We start from the raw sequence: 24,862 nt of genomic DNA, 5'->3' as shown, positions 1-24,862 counted from the left end.
TTGTTGTAATAAAATTAAAACATAAGGTATGTAAATAGATAATATGGTAATAAAATGGAGATTGACAGCATATAATTATAATTATTACATTGCGTACATACACCTTTACACCAGATTACTTGATAAGAGATACTAGGATAGAAGATTTTCAATCAAATAGAGATAAATCAGTAAAAAATATTAGCTGGTGGTAATATTCTACTAATAGTTTGAAATACTTACTAATACCATAGAAATATATTTTCGCTTTTATTATATTTTTAATTAGATTTTTTTGCAGATCTAGTCAATAAACTATAAAAATGGTTCCGCTACTACTTAGCACATTAGCTTTAATAATACTATCAGTAACTTCGCAGTTTGTGGACAGACCTCATATTGTTACATCATGGCCGATGACTTGGTAAGTTTACCCAAAACATTTAATGTAATTATTATCTTATCAAATTGCTTGAACTTTACAATGATCTTCAAAGTTCCATCAATAATTCCATCTTATCGAATCATGCATCCTTGACATTGATAATATAACGCTCAGAATTAGTAGAGATAAGTGACCATAAGATTCAGGCGAAGAAAAGAAATGTTTCTTGAAACATTGCTCAATTAGATAAAATTATTAATTGATATTTGTATGCATATACAAATAAATATGCATATGAAAATAATGAAACGATAAACGAAAACAAATTTTTTTGATAAACTTAAGTAGATATTGTAGGGGAGACTGCGTACGGTTGTGCTACCTTTCTTGATCAGCCATAATTTTGTTAATTTACCTATTAGCTAGGAAATAAATGAATTAAATGATAATTTGAATTTTAACCATCTTCACCCGAAAAGGATAAAACCCACAACCAAATGTTGCAACCATACCCCAACGCACATTTTTGAAAACAAATCATCGTTATGACTGAGCTAAATTATCTAAATTAACTACTAATGTTTATGTTTCAGCAAAATTACAAAGTGAACTATATATTTACAAGAAACAGTAATTATTAAAAAAAAGTAGATCAAAGAATTTTTTTTGACTCTTTAAAAGCAATGCGGTTCACAATTCAAATTTTTTGCAAGTCTCTAGCTCTGCTGCTATTAAAAAACAGCGGCAAGATGGCAATGAATTTTATAGTTTTGTTTTTCTTGCAATTTTAGAGAAAACTATTAATAACTATTAGTAAATTACTTATTACAACAATGCAAAATTATATACAAAAATAAATGTAATAAGTACTTAAACGAGAAAAAAATATTTAGACTATTCTTAAGGGAGTATTCTAGTGTAGAAATTCAGAAAAATCGACTTTTTTATTTCATATTTTCAAAGTTTAACTATCTAAGAATATGGGTACGAGAAGGTTTTTGACAATTTGAATTATTTTCGGAGATATAGGCATTTTACTGACTCGCTCTCCAAACTGGTTTGGCAGGGTCTAATCGGACAAAAGGCATTAGGAAGTCATTAGACCAATTTAAGACAGTATATCGTCAGATGAATTATTAATTCGATGTATAGGTTCAGAAACTCAGAACAATATTGAATCTCTAAACTCGTTGATTTAGATTTTGCGCCAAAACATATTTATTCCCGATCTCGGGTATTTGAAAAGCAACATTTATTGCTGTTTGCATAATGAAGGTTTCTTTCCGATTTTAAAAATGACCCTTATGGTAATGCGAATTGGGCCAGAAACTCATTCATTGCTGTCAGACGCGACAATGCCCGGATTGAACGATCTGAAATACGTACATCCAACGCTTCAAAGGAGGCTGAACTGCTCGATTTGAAGAGAGAAATGCAGAAAATAGTTTTTTAGGAGTAGAAGAAGGTCCGATGCATGAAGCAAGAATTGAAGTTTAAATGAAAGAAGTATAACATATCATTTTATAACTTTGACAGCAAAAAACTTCACGCAAAACTTTAAATGCGTTTTTCTCAGAACAGACTTTTTCAGTACTGTTGACACGATTTCTCGAGTTTTAGTCGACCAATTCACTTGAAATGTTCAGATAGTCTTATTTGTAGACCTATCTATAGCCCGAACTAGGATTATCTCCAAATTCCTATTTTTACTATTTTTAAAAAATTCGAGAAATTCAAAAAACAGTAAAAAACTTTTTTTTTCAAACAGTCGCCAATTTGTAAAAAAATTTCTACTCATCGCTAGTTCGAGCGATTGCGACATCATTGTAGATGAATAATCTTTTTATTTCTTTTATTTCGAATGACTAGGAGGGCTGAAATCATGTTAAGACTGAGGTGCCGATTTTTTGAGACCCCCCACTTCATCAGCTGCCAGTTTCAATTTTCAACTTTTTTTTTAAATTTTTGTACTGTATTTTAATAATATGAATAAACAAGTGATAAAAAATGGATAGTAAAAACATTCATTGCTTTCTTTTACGATACTTTAAAAATGACCTAAAATTCATCGCTCTATACTAGAATACCACCTTAAGAAGACACTTTATAGTAGATTAAATACGTCCATGTGTGCGGTCAAATAATTATTTACCTTAATAGTCATATAAACTCTTTTTTATTTTATTTGAAAAAGCGATTTCAAATAGCTTCAAATTTGCCAAATATTAACTTAGGATGTTTTATATAAAAAAATTGAAATCGCCGATTGTTATAGGTCCTTGGTTGCATCCAAGTAATTACGCCTTGACATTTTTCACGCCTGTTGAGATCTCATCAATCGATAGCAACTAATGTGGGAAACTGTGTTTAGCAAGCAACCCATTATTCATTCATTCACACATTTGTTATTTCCTATTATTATTTTGAAATCTTGGGGATTATGAAAATGCTAATAACAATTGTCTTCGTTGCCATAAAAGTAACAGTTATGTACCAGGATGTGCGTATATGTTGCAAAATAAACTAAAATGCGTAAAGCTAACTATTACGAAACTACTTAATTCGAAACGTTATCATATGTTGGCTTTTTATTTTATTTTATAATTTTATAATTCAACTGATGCGCACAAATCTGGCCCAAACGATTCCTAATTGTTATATTTTTATATGTTTGGCGAGTTGCATCATCAATAAGGATTGAGATTTGCCCACTTCGTCAAAATCCTTAAAAAATATTCAAACATTAATTTCAAAGGGACGATCCGATGGGTACGATTTCAGTCTGATATTTTTCGATTTTTATAATTGGTTCGAATTTTTTTGTTACAAACTAGACAAAAAATGTTGGATTTTTCTGCTAATTCTAAGGAAATGACTGGGACGATTGGCTCGCAAAACTAACCATTGCTAATCCATATCATAATATTAATATAGGACTATCAAATGGTTTTTAAATTTGAAATGCTAGCAGCTCTTTTTAATGAAACGACAGTGAAAGTTAATATGTATTAATATTTTAGTTCATATGCACGTGCAAACACATACTTTTTTAACCAAAACGATTCATGACTTGAAATATCGAAAAAACATAAACTGATTTTGGCATAGGGTCCAAAGGAATAAATATGTAATATGTTTATTTTAACATATGTTCCCCTATTAGTAGAAGCTAGAAATGTTTTGAAAGATATTTTATTGTCGGTCCATTAAAAAAGTATCATTTCAGTTGTAACAGTTTCTTCTTAAATCGATATTGAGATCCACTGATTATATATTTCTACGAAATAAAGATTGATGATTGCTGTAACTATTCCGCTACCTATTCAAGTATGAATAATTCCACAGCTGTTGTTTATTATTTCATAATTAATCATTTTCTAGAAAAAGTGCCTAATTACAACATACAACATGTTTGGGGCTAGTAGTACCAGGGCAGGTAGTAACGACAGAAAAATGACAGTAATAGTTCAGATAATTTATTCTTTACTCATTTTTATTAAAATTAACATGTTTCTGAGTAATTCTTTTCATACATGCACGTAAACTATAATTAATACAAATAAAATGTATAATGTCGATCAACGCGATTTTCAACCAATGTCTTTCGAACAGTTTTTGAATTTTTAAAATCTATTTAAGATTATAAACTGAAATGAAGATGAAATAAAATTGGTTCAGCCGTTTTTAGGAAAAGCCGATAAAAAGTCAAAAATTGGCTCACATATATATACAAACCACCATACTTCTTTCAAATTTGGTCTCATTCGGTCCAGAATGATTTAAAACGCCGAGAGGACATAAAATTAGCAAATCAGATTTTTTGCGAAAACAAATTTATCCTTCGAGAATTAAAAAAAAAAATTAGCTTAATTTCGAGACGTTTTGATGAAATATACGGCTACATTGATCGGGGTACAAATGAGTTTTATATTATAGTGTGTAATATGTGTTTTGTAATGTAGAGTCAAATAGAGAGAAATAGATCATATAGCTTTTAAAAAGGTAATACCAGTAAATAGATAAACCATGGCCAAAGATGCAAATTAAGGAACGGATTGTGTTGCAAACTAGAACAACGTTACGAAGGAGCTATGTAACGTAGCGCTTCGCATACAAAATGGTACTAAATACTAATAAAATGCTATGTGGTGTTGTGCAGTCAGGTGTTTTAAATTGTCTAAAAAAATAATTTTGGAAATTATTAAAATTTTCGATTTATGGTAAATAAATATAAAAAATATTCACTAGTTATTTAGAATTAAATTAGTTAGGAATTTTAAACTCAGAATCTGAAATCTGCTGCAGTATCTTCAAAGCAATGAAGTTCATACAATTTTTAAGTATTGCAATGAATTTAAAAATTAATTTGGTCTAAAATAAGAAAGCTTTACCTTTAGTCTAATTGTCATCATTTCATAAATAATATTTTTCATGCTTTTCGAGAAAAAAATGGTATGATTGCATTAAATTGACATAGTTTTTCAATATTTTGGTACTGGTTAGATAGGTTTTAAAAAATAAGAATTAGATGTATTGGATGTATTAGAGGTATTAGATGTATTAGATATACAAATTTACAATTAAATAACAAAACAACCAAATATAAAATACAAATAAAGGAGTGCTAAACTAATTTAATTTTGTGTCTTGATTTTATGAAACTTGATATTACGTCTTTGTTTAGAGCATCTTCAAAAGTTGAGGTCTTGTTTATCCATTAATTTGCAGAAATTATTAAAAAGTTTAGAAGCTTTTCTGAAAAAAAAAAGAGCAGTATCAGAGACGAAGAAAAATATTCCACAGCTAAGTAATACTGGCTATAATATAGCCAAAAATTACAGTATTTGTAAGATATCACATATAATTAGTAACAATAGATATTTATAATATGAAGGGGATGGTACCACTGTATTTCTTGAAGTCAAAATTAATATATTCAGAAATGTCATAAAAATTGTTGGCTTTAGTAAATTAATCAAAACGTTGTGGAATTTATGATTGCATAGTTGACGTATTTGTAAAGGTAATAAATTGAACATTGAATTTTTGTGACAAAAATAAATTTTAGATCCAATTGAAGAGATTTGAATGACAATACAAAAATCTAACTCACGTAAAAATTATTATCTAATACATCTAATACATCTATAGTCATGAGTGAAATTTTATTCCTTCTCTTTGTCAATATTTTACTCAATTGTTCATAAGTTACAAATATTTTGAAGGGCGGTACGGAACTTTAAGATAGTTAAGTTAAAAGCAAACCTTATCAATTTCTAAAGAAAATTCGAAAACATGCATTCATACTACATATCCTAATTTTATGAATATCATTATCAGAATTTCCTGAAATGTTAGGATAAATTACAATTTTCGATTCTTTTGCTATCTCTAGAAGTACAAGTTGTAAATTATATCAAATTAGTATAAAATGATTCTGACTATGGTCTATGTAAAAGTTCTGTAAAGTTTCTTCTGCTTTATTTTTATAATATTTTCTGTTTCTAATAAATTACACTTTTGTTTAATATTTTACAAACATTGAGTAATAAAAAATATAGCAAACAACATACTCACTTACGTTGCAAAATATAATCCAGGCTTATAAAAAGATACAAAATCTAAATATATTAATGCATATTAATCCATCGTTTATGCAATACAGAAATATTTATATATGGACTTTGTATTGTATTAAAAAATGTTACGATTTTATGAATGTGTTTTTCCTTTTGTAATTCTTTTATTGAATCATTACCATTTTCTACAGCTATTATTGACTTAAAATACTTTAATCATTAATCGTCAAAGCGTCATCAAAATTCTTTTAATTCATTACTCTAATACGAGTTTATGAAATTTAAAAGATTGATTCCATGATTAAATGCGAATGTCGTCAGAAAAATTTAATTGTTATGCGATTTTCATCGCGGTTACGTATTTAGATTTTTGATAATTAAAATTGAATAGAGATTGTTTTTATCACTTTAATTAGTATGTAGTCAAAATATTTCTGAAATTTTTAAATGACCGATTAATTTTATCTAAATTTCATTTAAATTACATTCTCTATATCAACAGATTAATTAATTTAAATAATTCCCAAACCATACTATCATTATTAAAAACTATTATATTAGAGTAATTGGTAAAATGAAATATTAGTGAATGTTATAGTTCGTATTTGCGTAGAAAGTGTACAGCAAATTGTAAGATTTTTCAAAAAAATTGTATTAATCATTGACGTTAAATAATTTAGAAATGCATACTAATAAATATTTTTATTAGGGTTTATTCTAAAAAAATAATCTATAAAAAAATTTGAAGAACATCAGTGACGTCCTTATATTTGTTTAATCTTTGACATTTTGTTACTCAACTTGAAGTTAAAAAAAATTAATGTTTTGATACTTTTTTATTCTTTGATAGATATTGTTTTCAAGAACGAAGATATAAAATTTGAAAATAAAATAAATAATGCATATTGAAAACAAATTTTGGTAAAAGGAGTGTATGTATGTTTTAATTTTTCTACGGCATTTTGAATAATTAATTCAAATGGTTCGAAATGCAGAGAAATAAGTGCAAAAACTAAACATGACACCTAGGTAAGTGGCATTTTAGCACAAGGCAAGTTGCATTAACTTCCCGATAATAATTGACTTAATCAATCGAAATTGAGATTTAGCGACTTAGATTGATATGGCAAACAATATCCTGATCTACTCATAATTAAAATTTGAACACACTCATAATAACATTACATTTGTTTTTTTTTTAACATAATTACTAAGTACTTTATTCACTTTGTTTCAAATATTGTTGTGCATTTTGTTTAAGAAAATGCCACACTTTCTTTGTCACATGTATATTATATATAAATGTGGTTATATAAACTATCCAACATGTAAATTATAATACCCTTACCCAAAAGTAAACAACTCATGTACCAATCTACCTGATGTCCTTTTATAATTATATAATATTTATATTATACAATAAAATATATGTTTTTAAACTTGAATTTTGATCTGGCTGACAAACAGCTGGGGCGTTGGAAGTAGTATATATGCTTAAAAATTATTAAATAAATTCAAATACTATCTGATATAATTTGATATTAGTACTAAAGAACATGCCAGAAAAATTAAATTGAATCCGACCATCAAGTATGCATACACATACATTAATTTCTCCGAGTTATGCTTATATGACCACATTAAACATAACATATAAACAACATTTTGTTTTTGTTTTTTTTTGCACTTGCTACAATTTATTTAAAATATAGCTTAGAACGTTAAAAATGAAGTTAAGTATCAATTGCTATCCATGAGCGAACAACAACTTAAGTTAAACGTTAATAGATGGCATGTGGGTGCATGAAAAGAAAATCATAATAGAGCAATAATAATTACATTATTAAATAAATCTATATTGCAAATGGAAAGTATTTTTTTATATTTTTGATGGCGGCGCCTAAGTTAAACCGAAATAAAATTATATGATAATATAATAAGAAAAACCACAAATCCTATGTTATTGTATTGATTATTTAGGAAATGTTTTTTTTGCTTACTCCCGCTTCATGGTACAGCTCGAAAGAGTTGTATTTCAGAGACTTTCTTCACTTATCACTTGTCCTGGTCCTCGACAGCGACAGATGAATACATAACTAGTTCCTTCAATAAATTATCTGTTATAATATTCATTATAGAAATTATGATGTCAAAATAACTTTTACATTTGTATAAAAAAAACAATTTAAGGCAAAAACATAATGCAAGTGAATTTACATGGGACTAGTTATTATTTTATCTGTTTGCTAGTGGGAATAATGAGCCTAATTTTTTAAAGCTTCTCGTAAAGAGAAGCGCAAAATATCTATGATATAGTAACACTTCTGCTACGAGAGTGTTTTACGCAGGAGCGCTGCTGTACCGGCCAGCCTGCCGCCCAGTAGCGTTACTGAACGCACCAGACAAAAACGACATATTAAATGATTTTCTACTAACTTTTAATAAAAATAAAAAGTATGTATTACAATTTTACTAAATATTTTCCAGGGATGGAATGATGTGAGCTTTCACGGCTCAAACCAAATATTAACGCCAAACATTGACGCTCTAGCCTACAATGGAATGATTCTTAATCAGCATTATGTGCAGCCAACGTGCACTCCTTCAAGGGCTGCATTGATGACAGGAAAATATCCCATATATACAGGTAATAGCTATATGATTTTATATATTTCTGTGTTTCAGACTAATTTTTTAAAAATAGTTCACATAGGACTGATTTGTTGCACCATTCAATTAATATTATTAAAAGTTATGTGCATAAGTGGCTAGAGCATCCCGTGTTCTAGGAGGCTGACTCTGGCAGAAGTGATATCATTTTAGCCTTCATCGAGAATTCCTGCATTACTTAAATATTTGATATTTATTAAATTACTAATTTATTTTAGCTAAAGCGTGAGAAATAATTATTTTATCTTCTTACTTGACATTTTCAATTTGGCACAGTTTTCAATTTTTTGAATCTTCCAATTTCGAATTTATTATTTCCATATGTACTGACAGAGTCTAATAATTGGGCGTGTTATTTTTTTTAAGTTATTGTTACATCAGATTATTATATTCTGGTTATATATATTTCTACTTATAGGATTACAAGGTTACCCACTGTCAATAGGCGATACCAGGACGCTACCTGCAGGTAAAATATTACCTGGCCATTTGAAAGATTTAGGATATGTGACAAGGCTAGTTGGTAAATGGCATTTAGGATATTCTTCCCTTAATGCCACACCAACACACAGAGGATTTGACTCGCATTTGGGGCATTGGACTGGGTTTACTAGTTATTATGACTACATCCATGAAGGAGTAGTGAGTATTGATAAATATCATAATATTAAAAACTATATTTATAAGATGGAAAATTGAAGTAAGTCACAATTAGGATTATAAATATCGCGTGAATTAAGCAGTAGCGTATAAGGATTTAAAACTATGGAAATATTGAGCACCTTTCAAATTGCAGGTCAATGCCTTTTTAGTTTTGGTTCATTACAACGAATAAATAAAAGGGGCAATTCTGTTCGAAATGCCAATATCTAGTCAAAACTACAAGGCGAACCATTGGGTTTTCCTTCTAGAAAATGCCTGATAATTTCCAAATCAATTACTCAATATCTACAGACAGATTGTAATTTATATGTAAATAATAAAATGCCAATATCAACTAATTTTAATAGAATCTTAAATAAATTGAATGCATAAAAAAGTTGTCAACAAGAAGTAGATTACATTTTTCCAAGGAAAGTACAATAAAATTTGCGATATATAACATAAAGGATTGAGTTGATCATTAACGGGCTTTGAAACGCTTGTTCCAAAAAGTTTCGTTTATGAGAAATTACTTATAAATTGAAACTAATTATATAGAAAGGATCCAACAAACATTTGCATAAAATACCAATGTTATTTCTAACTAAAATATTTAGGGCAATTCGGGAATTTCTAAAATAATTTTAAAAAATTATAAGAAGGGCAAAATTTCAATTCACGAGTTGGAAGTAGCATTTTGCCTTAAGAAAAGTTGCAGCCGAGACGATTTGTCGATAGAATATAACATTTCGATTTTATACTATCATAATTTTTATGATTAAACCATTCTTCATATGCCAATAATAATTTAGACTGTTTGTTGGGACCATGAACTCCATCACAAGGTCTTACTTAGCCATACAAATTTTCAGCGAAATTGTAGAAAAAATTTTTGAACGCTTAATTATGAGGAAACAAAAAGTACATCAAATTTAGGGGGCGTCCATTAATCAAATGATTTTTTAAGGATTTTTGGACCACCCCATCCTTTGGTGATATTCAAAATTAACCGCCCCCCCTCCCCTAACAAACATTACGTGAATTTTTAGTTACGAGAAAAAATTCTAATTTTTTATTGTTCGATAATGTTTGGATTTTTTTTAAAAACTTCAGTTAAAAAATAAATACACATGATAATTTACTAGACTCCTCCCTCCCCCACGTGATATTTTGTGATTTTTTGTTAAACCCCCACACACCACCTAAAAACCTCACGTGATTAATGGACGCCCCCTTATAAGTTTATTAATTTTATATATTGTTCATATGTTCAATCTATAAAATCTTTAATTTTTCAAAGTAATAGACCTTTACTTATTTAATAGATTGGCGATAAATGGCGTTATGGCTATGATCTTCGCCGGAATGACGAAACAGCGTGGGGATATGAAGGAAGATACGCCACCGACGTATATACCGAAGAAGCCGTAAAATTAATCGCAGAACATGATAAATCATCTCCACTTTTCTTATTGGTGTCTCATTTGGCTGTGCATTCAGGAAATAGCGGAAAATTATTGGAAGCCCCACAAGAAGGAATAAATAGACAGGATCATATTGCTGATCCTAACAGGAGGACATATGCAGGTTAAAAACTCACCTAAATCAACATTTCATCTTTTGGAAGATAATTCAAAAATCTCAGAATTGAGATACATATTATCTTTGGTCTTAATTAGAACAAGGAAACTAAATTTGAAGATAAATTTTTAGTATTACATTTTACTTTACTGATGAATTTGTAAAAATATATTATCTAAGAAGAACTGCTTTATTCATATTTTAGTTGATTATTGTTACCACTTACAACAATGAGCGTCACACTAATGGGCCAATTTTGCCGTAAAATAGACCAATGTTATGGTAAGGCTATGTTACGTTTCAGTTTTTATACAAAATGCTACTAAATATTGTCAAAATGCCATTGCTGTTTTATCAGGCGTTTTACACAGAAACTGCGACTTCACTTATATGTTATCAAGCCATATCACAAAGACCCAGTTATAATAACTTTATTATTTTTCGAAATTTGTGCATTTTCTTGATTAGGTTTTCTATCTAAAACGCCTGACTGCACAGCAACCACATGGCTTTTGACAGCATTTAGTACGATTTTGTATGAAAACTTCTACATAACATAGGCTTCCCCCTAGACAATATTAGAATACCCCGTGTTCATAGGGGCTTCCCAATAACAAAAAAACTTTGTTTGAAAACTTCTACATAACATAGACTTCCCCCTAGACAATATTAGAATACCCCGTGTTCATAGGGGCTTCCCATAACATTGATCTATTTTACGGCAGCATTAACCCTTAAATTTAGCTTTCTTTAAATAACTTATCATCAAACATTATCACTATGTACATTCTTCAAATTAGATATATTGTGACAGTTCTGGTGTCTTCCTATTCAAGGAAAATAATTGATCACTTAAGAGTCCCCTTTTTACATCTAAGTTATCTCTAATTGTCTGTAATTAGATTTAGGAATAAAACCAAATTTTACTGGATGGATGTAACCTGGACTCTATTGTCAACAATTTGGACGAATGGACTTTGATTAATGAGAGATTATAATCTAGTTCAAATTGCTCACAATAATGAAACATTATTATCTAATTCAAATTGCTCATAATAATGAAACATTATTATAATCTAATTCAAATTGCTCATAATAAATTGATCTATTTCAGCCATGGTATCTGCCTTAGATGATAGTGTAGGCGAAATTGTAAAAGCTCTGAACGAACGACAGATGTTGGAAAACTCAATAATTGTATTCATATCAGATAATGGTGCTCCAACAATTGGTGAACACAGAAACTGGGGATCCAATTATCCACTGAGAGGGGTAATATAAAATTATTTAGTAATATTCATTTCTAGGACGTAATTGACAACGTTTGGCGTAATGAGAGACATTTATTTTTCAAGCAATTTTTTCTATACAGTTTTTATACAATTTTACTATCCATAACAGGCTTTTCTAGTTATATAATAATCTAGTATATATTATAAGAACATTTTAATACAAAATTTACATATAAAATTTATATCTTACAAATTATATTAATATTAATACATATAATATCTATATCTTACAAACCATTAATTTATCACAATAATCGATCCTATTATAAAATTAAGATAAATATGATGTTATATAAAAATAAGTCAATATTTTTATTATAACTATTACTTTCAATGATCAAATTAATAAACTATAAAAAATTTGGAAATAAGACTAAAATATTAAAATTGTAATAGGTAAAAGAAACGCTGTGGGAAGGTGGTGTCCGCGGAGTGGCGTGCATCTGGAGCCCCATTCTCCAAAATAGAGGCCTTCACAACGGTTTAATGCACATCAGTGACTGGTTCCCAACTTTACTCTCGGCTGCAGGTTTGTAAATCAAAATGTTTTGTTCATATTTAATATAATACTTCAACTTTTTCATAAATTATGAAACTATACGAGGACAAACTTAAAGAGAAAGACGGAACAGTATTACTAAATTTGATAATGTTATTAAAATATATAGTGGTAATGGGAATGATAGACAAGAGGCAAGGAAGTCATTTATTGTGGTGGCTATCGCACTATGGACCTGCCTTCAGGCAAACTACTATTTATTATTATTAATATCTCTTGAGATAAGTAGTAGAAAGCTTAGAAAATTCACATTTTGTTTACAATACTAAAATGTTGCAATTACATACACAGACTTCTTTATTGTAGGTATCTTATAAACGTTAATGATGCAAATAATAGAAAAAATGGTAATAATACTTTTCATTACATTTATCATTTTATTATTAACAATAAGAAAATTCAGAAAAATATTAGCGAAGTTTTCCAGAAAGCATTGCACGCTAATAACTGCTCCAGTTAGTTAATAAAATAAAACATAATTTTGTACGGTAATGAAATTTTAACTTGAATTATTTTCTTATTATTTTTTAAACATCTGTAACTAAATAACTATAGACTTTATCAAATAATATTTAGAAACACATAACTGTGCGATTGCTTGAGAGACAATATTCTAAGGAAGTTGAAAAGTGGTTCATCAATTGATTAAATGATCTTAATATAAGGGTAAGACTTTTTCAAACCAGTTGTGGTCGCGGCATTATATCTCGAATAATTTCTTTCAGTTTTGAACAATGATTTTGTCGTATTTATAATAAAAAACTTAAAGTAAATTTTGCTAATTGGTTTGCAACTAAAATTTTGCTAATTGGTTTGCACTAAACCAATTAGCAAAAATTTACTTGCGAATATTGCGATAGCAATATTCACCATCGTCGTAAAATTCTAATTTTTGCTCCGGGGTTCAATCCGCGATTCAGATTTAATGTTTTTTATTATTTTTGTTTGATAATCATGATTTCACGTGTAAATAATATCAAAATTCATTTGAGTTTTCAATTAATTTTATATTTTTTGCTGTATATTTCATAATAAAGTCCCCCGTAACACCTGTAAATTTTTATTTTCATATTACTTATGAAACTTACGTTCAAATAAATGTTAAGTAATTTCTGGAACATTATAATTTTGTATTAAAAACAGCAATAATACGGAAGAAGAAATATAATTTATTTCCATATAAAAACTATGTTCAAATTTACAATTGTGGGGATTGATAAAGAACTGTAAAAGTGCTATATATTTGCTGTACGATCAGGCATATTGTACATTTAAAACCGTATGTTATAAATGCGTATCACAAAAATGCAGTTATGATAACATTCTCTCTGGGTTCGCTTATATGTAAAATACGCTTAATCATGCAGCAAATAAATAGTATTTTTACAGTATTTAGTACCAAATAAAAAGAATAAGATAGCGTTGCCATAACAATGCTATGTTACCGCAGAATTGGCTTCTAAATATCATTTTTAATGTTCCATGTTATCACAAATTTTAAACCATTACAACAAAAACCATATTAAACTCAGACGTAGAAATGAATATATATGCAATTTTGTATATAATATAAGCAACACGTTTGCCTAAGAAGTATAAAAATCGAAAATTACTAATCATTCACAATAAAGGAAAATTGCAATTCATGATAGTATTTCTTATGCCATGAAATAATATCATATATGGAATGATTATAATCATAAAACCATATAATCATAAACATTATAATCGTAATACCAAGACTCAAAATAATTATTTTGAGTATTGGTTTTACGTTGTACATTGAACACTAATTGATTGTGTTTACAATAGCAATAAAATATATTTTGTAACATTCACTTTTTATTTAAGGTGGTGATCCTGGTGCTTTTGATATCAACGGTTTAGATCAGTGGCCCACTTTGGCTTATCACTACCCAAATGAAAGGAGAGAAATACTACTCAACTTCGACGATGTGGTATGTCAATCACATACTATTAAAAATATGAATTATCTATATTTTTGTTTGTTCTCCATAATGTCCATATCAAATCTTGTAATTAAATCTGTCACTGAACTGACAGTCATCCATATAATCTTTGGAGGCAGAATCATAAAAGCTGTATTAATAATTTAATCCATTTACTTTATGCGTTATAAAAGATTTTTGATTTTATCTTTTAATCTTCTAATTTTAACAATACTAAAGTACTTCGAACATTATCGATCACCCGATTGTGAATTTTTCGCACATTGTGTCTCACGTATGACATTAAATATTTTTACATCATTTAATAATATAATCGCCATGGATTAAATTATACTACCAAAATAGATGCTTCAGTCATTATCAGAAAGTAAAATATTACAGGTGGTTATACATTAATTGAAAATATGTAGTAAAGTACGTTAGATTTATAATGATAGTTAATAATAATTGTTGGTTAGATTAACTCATTGGAATCGTCCAAAGATCTAAGGTTCAATTATTAAAAATACATTGGTGTTCAAATAATTCAAATAACTTCATCATAAGATGTACAAGCACGCGCTTTATAGTTTTCGTTAACTAATCACTAACTAATTTAAATGGTTCACAATTAATTCATTTGTAGTAAATGCCATTAATTGATATATAATAAGATTTGTTGTACGTACAACTTTACAATTTTATTCTTATACGATATATTTTACGAATCGAAAATGGGCTTTAAAAATACAAAATCCTCTGACCTATGTCAGTAATTTTGAGATTGACAGAATTTAATATAAAATGGACTTCTTTTGCAATCTTGCTTTGGTGGTTTTGTGGTTAAGTTATGTAGCAAGTGAGTTTAGATAATCCTTGAGGCGACTTTTGTATTTAATTGAATTAGTTTGTATTTTATCGCTTATTATATTAATGTCGGCGTCTTTATGGACTAATTTGAAATATACTTTGTGGCATTTAATTTTTTTTAATAATATTATTTCTCAAATTTCAAATTTTATCACGTTTGTAAATCGTTATCACATTATGTAAGAATGCAATATTTTAGACTAATAGATAATAAAGACTGATCGCTCAAATTGCAAAATTATTTTAAAATTTTATGTGTATGCAACATATACATATATTTTGATTATGAGTATCTATCACAAAAAAATTAGAATATACTAAATTAATTTCCCAGTCTGTAGCATTTCTAAATTCTATTGTTATTAAATTATTCAAGTAAACTCTAAATACATCATAAATTAATAATTCCGTAAGTAATTTAAACTTTTAGATACTCATTAATACGACCGATGCTGTTGTACGCCGCTCTAGAACGCGACAATAAAGACTAACCTACGGAGACTACAGACAATACAAAACAAAGCTTTACGACTAACACCCAACAAATCAAGGGACCCACTGGCAAGGCACTATTACTCTACAAAATACATACACGAACAGACAGACGTACCGACAGTACTCGACCAAATTAAAAAGCTCACTGGAAACTTTTACTTCAAATGTAGGGATCCCTCGAATAACAACATCTAGGGCCCTTGGCCAATACACACGTAATATAGATTAGTATGGCAAACACTCCATGCCAAACTATATACTGATTCACCCATAGCTGTAATTAGAACCCGAAGTATTTTGCTAAATACTGATATGCGATTTTTTAAGAATGGTCAAAACTATTCTTTCTTGTCGCATAAATACAATCTACTGTTTTTTATATTACATATAAATGAACTGATGTAAAATACCAAATTTAGAAGTATGTAACTTAAGAGTAGATAATTTATGTACCGATCCATTTTTATGTAGTAAACGTTTTATATATTAAAATTTATCTTTTTGAGCTTGAACTTAAACATTTAGATACTGCATAACAACGCTAATTGTATGCCATATTGGTAGGTATTTCATAGTAATATTTTTATGTTGAAATAAAAAAAAATCTTAACAGGCTCTAATTCATGTGGGTTTATTATCTTCGAATCGCAAATGATTAATTAATTATCAATGCCATTAACATGGGTTTAAGTACAAAAATTTGATTGTTATGTTTTTGCTGCGAGCGATTAATTACCTTGTATCACTAATGATATGCGTCGAGATACGCACGTAAATACTGTATATTATGATAACAGGCCAGAACTGCGGCGATCCGTCGCGACTATTGGAAATTACACCTGGGAATTTACAAAGGCGGCAAGTTCGACGACTATTATGGCGCCAAAGGAACCCAGAACAAGAGGAGCACCCCGTACGATATAGATGCGGTCCAGAAGAGCATCGTGGCCAGGACGCTGGCATCATCTGGTTATACCTTCGACAACACGATAGCATTGAGGCTTCGAGATAGAGCCAGTGTCAAGTGTCCCCCGAGGGCAGATTTGGCCAGCGCTCAGAATATTTCAATTGCAACCCTTCGAGACAAAGTGAGTTTAATTTGGTCAAACATATAACATTAAGATGACTATACGTCCCGGTTTGGCCGGGACAGTCAAGGATTTCCACCTTGTATCTCGGGTTTCTCTAGAAGCAATATTTGTCCCGGATTTAGATCTTTTGTCCCGGATTGTCTCAGGGTTTTAAACCGAATAGGTTTAAATTGAATTTTGGAAATCACTTTATAATAAAATTACAACGATCAATAAAATATCTGAACATGATATATACAACGAGTATACATATATGAAACAATACGTTATGCTATGAAGAAAAAATTTGCCATACAAACAAAGTTCCAAAGGCGGATTGAAATAGCCCTTCACATTAATAATTTCGAACTTTCATTTTCAATTTATAGCACAAGTGCTAATTTTTTCAATGTTAATTTTATAAGGAAAATTAAATAAAATTTTATACAAGACTCAAAAGTGAATAAAAAATAATAGAAAGACAAAATAACATTTAATCGAGTAATAAAGATTTTACTAAAATTAAAACAATTGATACACTTAAGAAAAGCCGATTTTTATTGTATTCTCATATTTATTTTTTATAATAAAATTTATTTATTTATTTAGAATAAAACCTACCCACCCGTCTCTGTCCCGGATTAGCATAAGCAAAAATTGTCAAAAATTGGATGTGACTTAAAAAAATATGGTGACCTTAATAGCCAAGCATCCAAAAAGGTTCTTTATAATTTGCAGTTAAAAACTATTTAACTAATAATATGTCTCTTCTTAGCTTTACTCTTATAATGCTAAGGACTACTTACTTTCTTACTTGTTTTACTTTCTTGTTGGTATAAAACATCATTTTTAGTGACAAACTAATTGGAGCACACTAATTGGAATAGGTAAATTTAAATAGTAAATTTGTAAACTATAATCAAAAAAAAGTTGGTACCTAAAATTTTGCAATAACAAAACTAGTTTTTTGATTAACAATATTTAGGAATCAATATTCAGGTTATTTTACGAGCAAAGCATAGTTTTTTTTTTTTTTAATTTATTTGAACAGCGGTCAGAACTTATGGGTTCTATGAGCTGTTGTGATTAATATCGTACAAACTACGTTTGTTTTTATTATAGACGGCTACTCTAACAGTTGTCTCATCTCTATGTGCTGAATTTTTATTATTACAATAACTGTAATAGTGATGCATTTAATTGGTGCAGCAATGCCGTATTAGGGCTGTTTTCACTTGGAAACATATTGCTATCTATATTTCAAAGTGAAAATCGTTGTCACTGCTGCCTGAAAACAGGGTGCTCGAAGTGGGTATCAAACTTACCTACGAGCGAGCCCTAAAGCATAGTTTTTTTAAATATATTTTTATCAGCGATCAGAACCTTCTCCTTAATCTGAATCTTCTCCTCACTTCGTATTTTTCAGATGGTAACCCAATGGTTAATCCATTCATATTTGATGATATTTGTTATTAGAAATATTCTAATAGGGCTGACTTTTTTTATTGGTGCAGCAATGCCGTGCAAGGGATATTTTCACTTGGAAACATATCCAAAGCATAGATGAACAAGTAGAAATAAAGAGTTTTACTTCTTGAGCAAAGGGATGTAGGGATTATTCTTGAGTGAAGTAGGGATTATGTTACTATAAAATGTTACTTTATGACAATGAATTTATTAAAATAATATTAATCAATTGTGTTTTTTTAACAATTTCAGATAGCGTCTGCCTATTTAACTTGAGGGACGATCCATGCGAAACAAATGATTTATCCCAAAACTATCCGTACATTGTGAAACAACTAAAATCGGCATTAGTTTATTACAGAAATGGTCTGGTACCACAGGAAATAGATACCATTTCCATAGATTCAATTCCTGAATTATATAATTATACCTGGTCCAATTTCTTGGACAAATTACCGACAACGGACTTCCGAAATATTGAATTGTAAAACAAAAAAAAGAAAACTCCTCTGAGACTTCAAATGTGGTCCTAATGTTTTAATATCTCATTAATTTTTTTATATTTTCTAAATTTTAAAAATTTATCAGATCGAAATTCAAGGTTTCAAAAAATCTTATTACAGTAAAAATGTACGACAATATTTTTTTTACCAATTACTGACTTTAGAATTAATTTTGTTATTAAATTTTGTATTATATTGAGTCATCATATTGACATTCATTCTCTCATATTTTTTCCAGCGTTTTTGTTGTACATTTTATAGAGAAGAACATTGCAATCCACATTTTCACATATACCAAAAAAAATTGTATTTATATAAAATAGTACATTTTAATACGCAATTGAATTACCAGTAATTTATTAGAATATTATGGCGTAAAATACATTAATTTCTTTTATTGACATTTATAGTTTTTATTTACAGCTATTTTATTATAAGAATATCTAAGAATACTTATTTATCACACAAATGAAAGAAAAATGTCTACTTACGAATTATTTTCATTATTATAATAAATATTCTAGTATTAATTAAAATATTCATCCAAAACCATAAAGTTGCATCCTATAACAAAATTTTGTCACTAATCCCAAATTGAATATAAAATGGAAGTATCAACCAATATTTGTGAGGTGTAATTTTACAGCAGAATATATCGTTGGTTTTTATCCTGTACCTTTTAGTACTTTCAAGTCATAGAAACCTAATTGTAAGTGAATGTGAATTTTCGATGTTACCATAAATCATCTACTACCAGTTACTGCATTTGTCATCGGTAAAAATAGAACTAGTTTGATCAAAAAGTACTTGGAGCTATTCGTGCGTCAGCAACAAAACCAGCTCCATACAAAAGGAAATACCTTCACTGGTTTACATACTAACATTTGAAGAAAATATATTTAAAACACAGTATTTAAGTTAGAAATAATTTTAGAAATATTAAGATAATTGAATTATGTTAAGTGTATGATTATAGCATTCTATCACAGATTATTTTGCTACCAAATAATTGTCATTAATTTTTGTAATCATGAATTATATTATATATCATAGTATTATTAATTTTAAACATGTATAAACTCGCACATTAATAAATAAATATTTGTATAAAAAACTGCAGCTTATGCTAGTTTTATTTACGGTAAAAATTAATATAGTCTAGTGGTAAGTGGCATTTTACCATAAGGGGGTATTCTAGTGTAAAGCAATGAATTTTAGGTCATTTTTGAAGTGTCGTGAAAGAAAGCAATGAATGTCTTTACTATCTATTTTTCATCACTTGCTTATTAATATTATTAAAATACAAAAAAAATAATAAAAAAAGTTGAAAATTGAAAAAACTGGCAACTGATGAAGTGGGTTCTCAAAAAATTGGCACCTCAGTCTTAACATGATTCTTAGCCCTCCTAGCCATCCGAAATAAAAGAAATAAAAAGATTATTAATCTACAATGATGTCGCAATCGCCCGAACAAGCGATGAGTAAAAAAAATTTTTTTACAAATTGGCGACTGTTTAAAAAAAGTGTCTTTTTTACTATTGCTTTGAGTTTCTCGATTTTTTTTTAAATAGTAAATATTGGAATTTGAGGATGATGCTAGTTCGGGCTATAGATAGGTCTATAAACAAGACTCTCATTCTCACATTTCAAGTGAATCGGTCGATTAGAACTCGAGAAATCGTGTCAACAGTACTGAAAAAGTCTATTCTGAGAAAAACACACTTAAAGTTTTGCGTGAAGTTTTTTGCTGTTAAAGTCAGATAATGATATGTTATACTTTTTTTTATTTAAACTGCCAATCTTGCTTTATTCAGCGGACCTTCTTCTACTTCAAAAAAAACAGTTTTCTGCATTTCTCTTTTCCAATCTAGCAGTTCTAGCCTTCTTTTGCATCCTTTCCGGGCGTTGTCTCGTCTCACAGCTAATGAGTTTCTAGCCCAATTTGCATTACCATAAGGGTCATCATTTTATTCATCTTTCATTGAATATGCAAACAGCAATAAATGTTGCGATTTCAATTACCCGAGATCGGGAATTAATATGTTTCGGCGCAAAAATTAAAATAAACGAGTTTAGAGGTTCAAAATTGTTCTGAGTTTCTGAACCCAAACATCGAATTAATAACTCATTTGACGATAAACTCTCAAAAATTGGTCTAATGACTTCCTAATGCCATTTCTCCGATTAGACCCTGCCAAACCAGTTTGAAGACCGGGTCAGTAAAATGCCTATATCTCCGAAAATAATTCAAATTTCCAAAAATCTTTTCGTACCCATATTTTTAGATAGTTGAACTTTGAAAATATGAAACAAAAAAAATCTATTTTTTTGAAATTTTACACTAGAATACCCTCTTAAGACAAGTTTACGAGATGTGTTTTTTACATATCCACTCAATCAACAATAATTTAGATTTAGCAAATTTTGAAATTGTGACTCTACTTTTGACGTAGTCCATTATTCTGAATATTAATATTGTAATCTTTGTACTGTGGACGTAAAATTTTGCATTTTTTTGCTAATTATAAAAATAAACGACTTGAACGAGAAACTAATCAACGCGAGAACCTATTTCAACCTCGGTTCTGGTCAAAAACAAAAGATCAAACATTGGATCACATCATGATTCAATGTTGTACTCACTCATGTATAATTTTGGCCTCAAATAATTCAGAATGACTCGAAAGGTCGAGAAAACATAGATTAAGTAAATCTAATTTTTTGACGAAAAAGGCCTGCTTTAGGAAGTTAAAAATGCACTTTGAGACCAAAAGATAACTAGCTGTAAGTGGAATTCTGTCTTAAGGCAATTAAGGCATCGTGCCTTAAGGCAAATTGCTGGAACTTCCCGTACTAAAAATTATTATTTTTTTAAAAACGATTATTTTTGAAAAAAATTTACTTTGAAAAAATAAGATATTTGAGAAACTATAAATTGAACAAAAAGTTACTTTTTTTAAAAAAAAAAATTTTTTTTAAAAATAAAATTTTTTTTTAAATTTTTTTTTTTTTTGAAAAAAATTTTTTTTTTCTTTTGACATATTGTGGAAGATCTGAACTTTTTTTTCAAAGCAATCGTACTGCTTTCACTGCATATGGACAAAATATAAAGCGCGTAAGCGCCGCGTCGCTGTCTAACGCATAAGCATTGGTACGGAACCCATAGGAATGTTAACAAAATGTATACTGATTGTTAAAATCTCTATAAAATATCTGATAATTTGATGTGCATATGTCTAATGATCATTTTTGACCGCCAAATGGCTCATTTTTTTACTTTTTTCTCCATATCTCCGAAACCGCTAGACCTACCTTCATGAAAATTTTATTGATTCTTCATCTTGTCAATACAAGTGAAATGTTTTTTGAATTATTCAAATCGAACGCTCCGTTCTCTTAAAAACTGAGTTACCGTTTTCGGCACTTTTAGCCCCGTATCTTCGGAACGGCTAGACCTGCCTTCGCCAAAAACTAATCAGCACGTCTCCTTATCAATACGAATCGAATGTTTTTTGAATTATTCAAATCGGTTGATCCGTGTTCCCGAAATCGTCGACGAAAATTTGTATCCGCACATACATACACACACGTACATACATACATACATACACACACACACACACACACACATACACACACACACACACACACACATACATCCATTTTTTCTAAGGTATGCCAAAATGTTCAGAAACCTCTGAAACGTAAAGATATATAAAAATTTTCATTTTCGATTTTTTTGCGATTACTATAACTTACCCTACGGGAAGTTAATTAAAGTACAAAACTATTTCTTAATATAATTCTTTATAGGGACATAACAATTTGCAATTCTAACTTTAATTTTTTTTGTATTGTGGTATAAATTTCCTGGTTTCGAACTATATAAGTTTAAACATATTGTCATTTTATTTTCTTATGTTAAATTGCTTAAAATAATAATCTGAGAAGAAATTAGAATTTTAGTAATAATGAAAAAGAAATGGAAACCTAGTTAAAGTTGTCACGGTAAGCACTTTCCCAAAAGAGAAAACACATACAATTGACGAAAATAATTAATTTTTAAAATATGTTTTCAATAGGTTTATCATAATAATTAAAAACATGCTAAATACTGTTAATATTACTAATTACATGATTGGCATTCTTAAGTTTGGACTTTTTCTTGCTCATACTACTTTACACTATAGAGTAAATTTATATTAATTTGTAACTAAATTTTGTAAGTTGCTTTTACTAATTATAAGACAGAAATGATAATTATTGACATAATACATATAGTTGTTTAAGCTGAAAAAGAAATCCGCCGAAGAAAAAGTAATATGATGTATGTTATTGCTGGAAGCAGAAAAAATGTTGGAAGATTGCGTATTTAAAACAAATATTAGCAAATAAGATAAAATTATATTCAAGTTAAATAATTCAACAAATTAATATTTATAATTGAAAAAAGTGATAATTATAAAAACAACCAGTGAAAAATGCTCAATTTAATTGTAAATTTTGAATAATATATTTTTTTAAATTTAATTCTAATCATAGATTTTGAAATCGTATTTTTTTTAAATATCGAACAAGTTAAGAAAAAGTTAAAATTTTTGATAAATATGATTGTTTTAGAAAATTATTAAACTTGATTTAAATTTTATTTTTTCTAATTTATTTTACATTATGTAGGGTATTTTACAACACTATTGAAATATTTATACTTTTCAATCATTTGTTTCTATTGCAATAAAAAAAATAATTGAAAAAACAAGATGTACATTTAACAAAAAAGAAAAACGTTGTTAGTATTTTGTTACATAGAAAATATTCATTAGCCGCTATGATGATTTTTACTATTTTTAAATTTTTATCTTTAATTTATTTTAGAATATCATGAAAACAACATATGTGAATGTTAGTGAGAAATTTTTGACAAGCGTGATTGTTTTTAGAAAATAATTTACTTTTTAATTTTAATTTATTTTAGAATATCTTGAAATACCAAAAAACAAATAAATTAGCAAATCGAATGTTCGTGAAAAAGTTTGAATTCTTTATCATGTATCATATTATTTTGTTTGCTTATATATAAATTATGTAATAAATACTTCAAGACAGTATTGAATTTATCTCACTACCCTGCAAAAATTTGACTTTAGAATGACTTTGTTAATTAAAATTATGAATTATTTTGCTCAAAAACTTAACTCTTAACAATATGTAAGTATTCTATTGTCAATAAAGTCCTAAACGGTATCTATATATTACACATTCGCGTGGTGTAGAATTTACAGAAGAATACTAATAACTTCTACAAACAATTTCATTTTTTTGACCATGAAGAGTTCATTTGATTTAAATTACTAGGAACTCAATTTAGTTGATAAATATTAGTTGTCTTGTTTCAATATTTTGGATATTTTTTACAATATTATGCAATACTTAAATATTCCGCAAACTTAACAATGTGAACTATATGTGAAGTAAATATATGATTTAGAAGGAAATAGCATAAATATTATTAAAGCGAAGTGGTAAAACCCAGAAATTGGTTTTCACTAGGAAAAATGATAACAATATGGTTTCAAGTAAAATTAGCTCTTGTCCGGCATTGCTGCTTAAATAAATATTCATTACTATTGAAGAAATTGTAATCATAAATTTTATCACATAGGAAATGGACAGCCATTTGGTTGCTAAAAAAGTCTCGTCATTAAGAGCTGAGCAAAACAACTCACAAGAATCATTAATCATCGCTGTTAACACTTTGGCTGCTGGTGTAGTTTTTCGTCCCTGGTGTGGCTTACGTCACACTGCCAATCTATCCATCTAA

The 24,862-nt window shown here is 28.7% G+C and overlaps 1 pseudogene; it reads left to right on the top strand.

The window, feature by feature from the left end:
- Positions 1 to 302: 302 nt before the first annotated feature.
- LOC113374935 lies at positions 303 to 24,862 on the top strand (annotated as a pseudogene).

This window comes from Ctenocephalides felis, unplaced genomic scaffold (genome assembly GCF_003426905.1).
Source record: "Ctenocephalides felis isolate EL2017-DRISC unplaced genomic scaffold, ASM342690v1 CF-g0.4_SCAFFOLD_01886, whole genome shotgun sequence".
NCBI lineage: Eukaryota > Metazoa > Arthropoda > Insecta > Siphonaptera > Pulicidae > Ctenocephalides > Ctenocephalides felis.
Note: the sequence above shows the minus strand (reverse complement) of the source record. Positions and strands in the feature narration are given on the sequence as shown.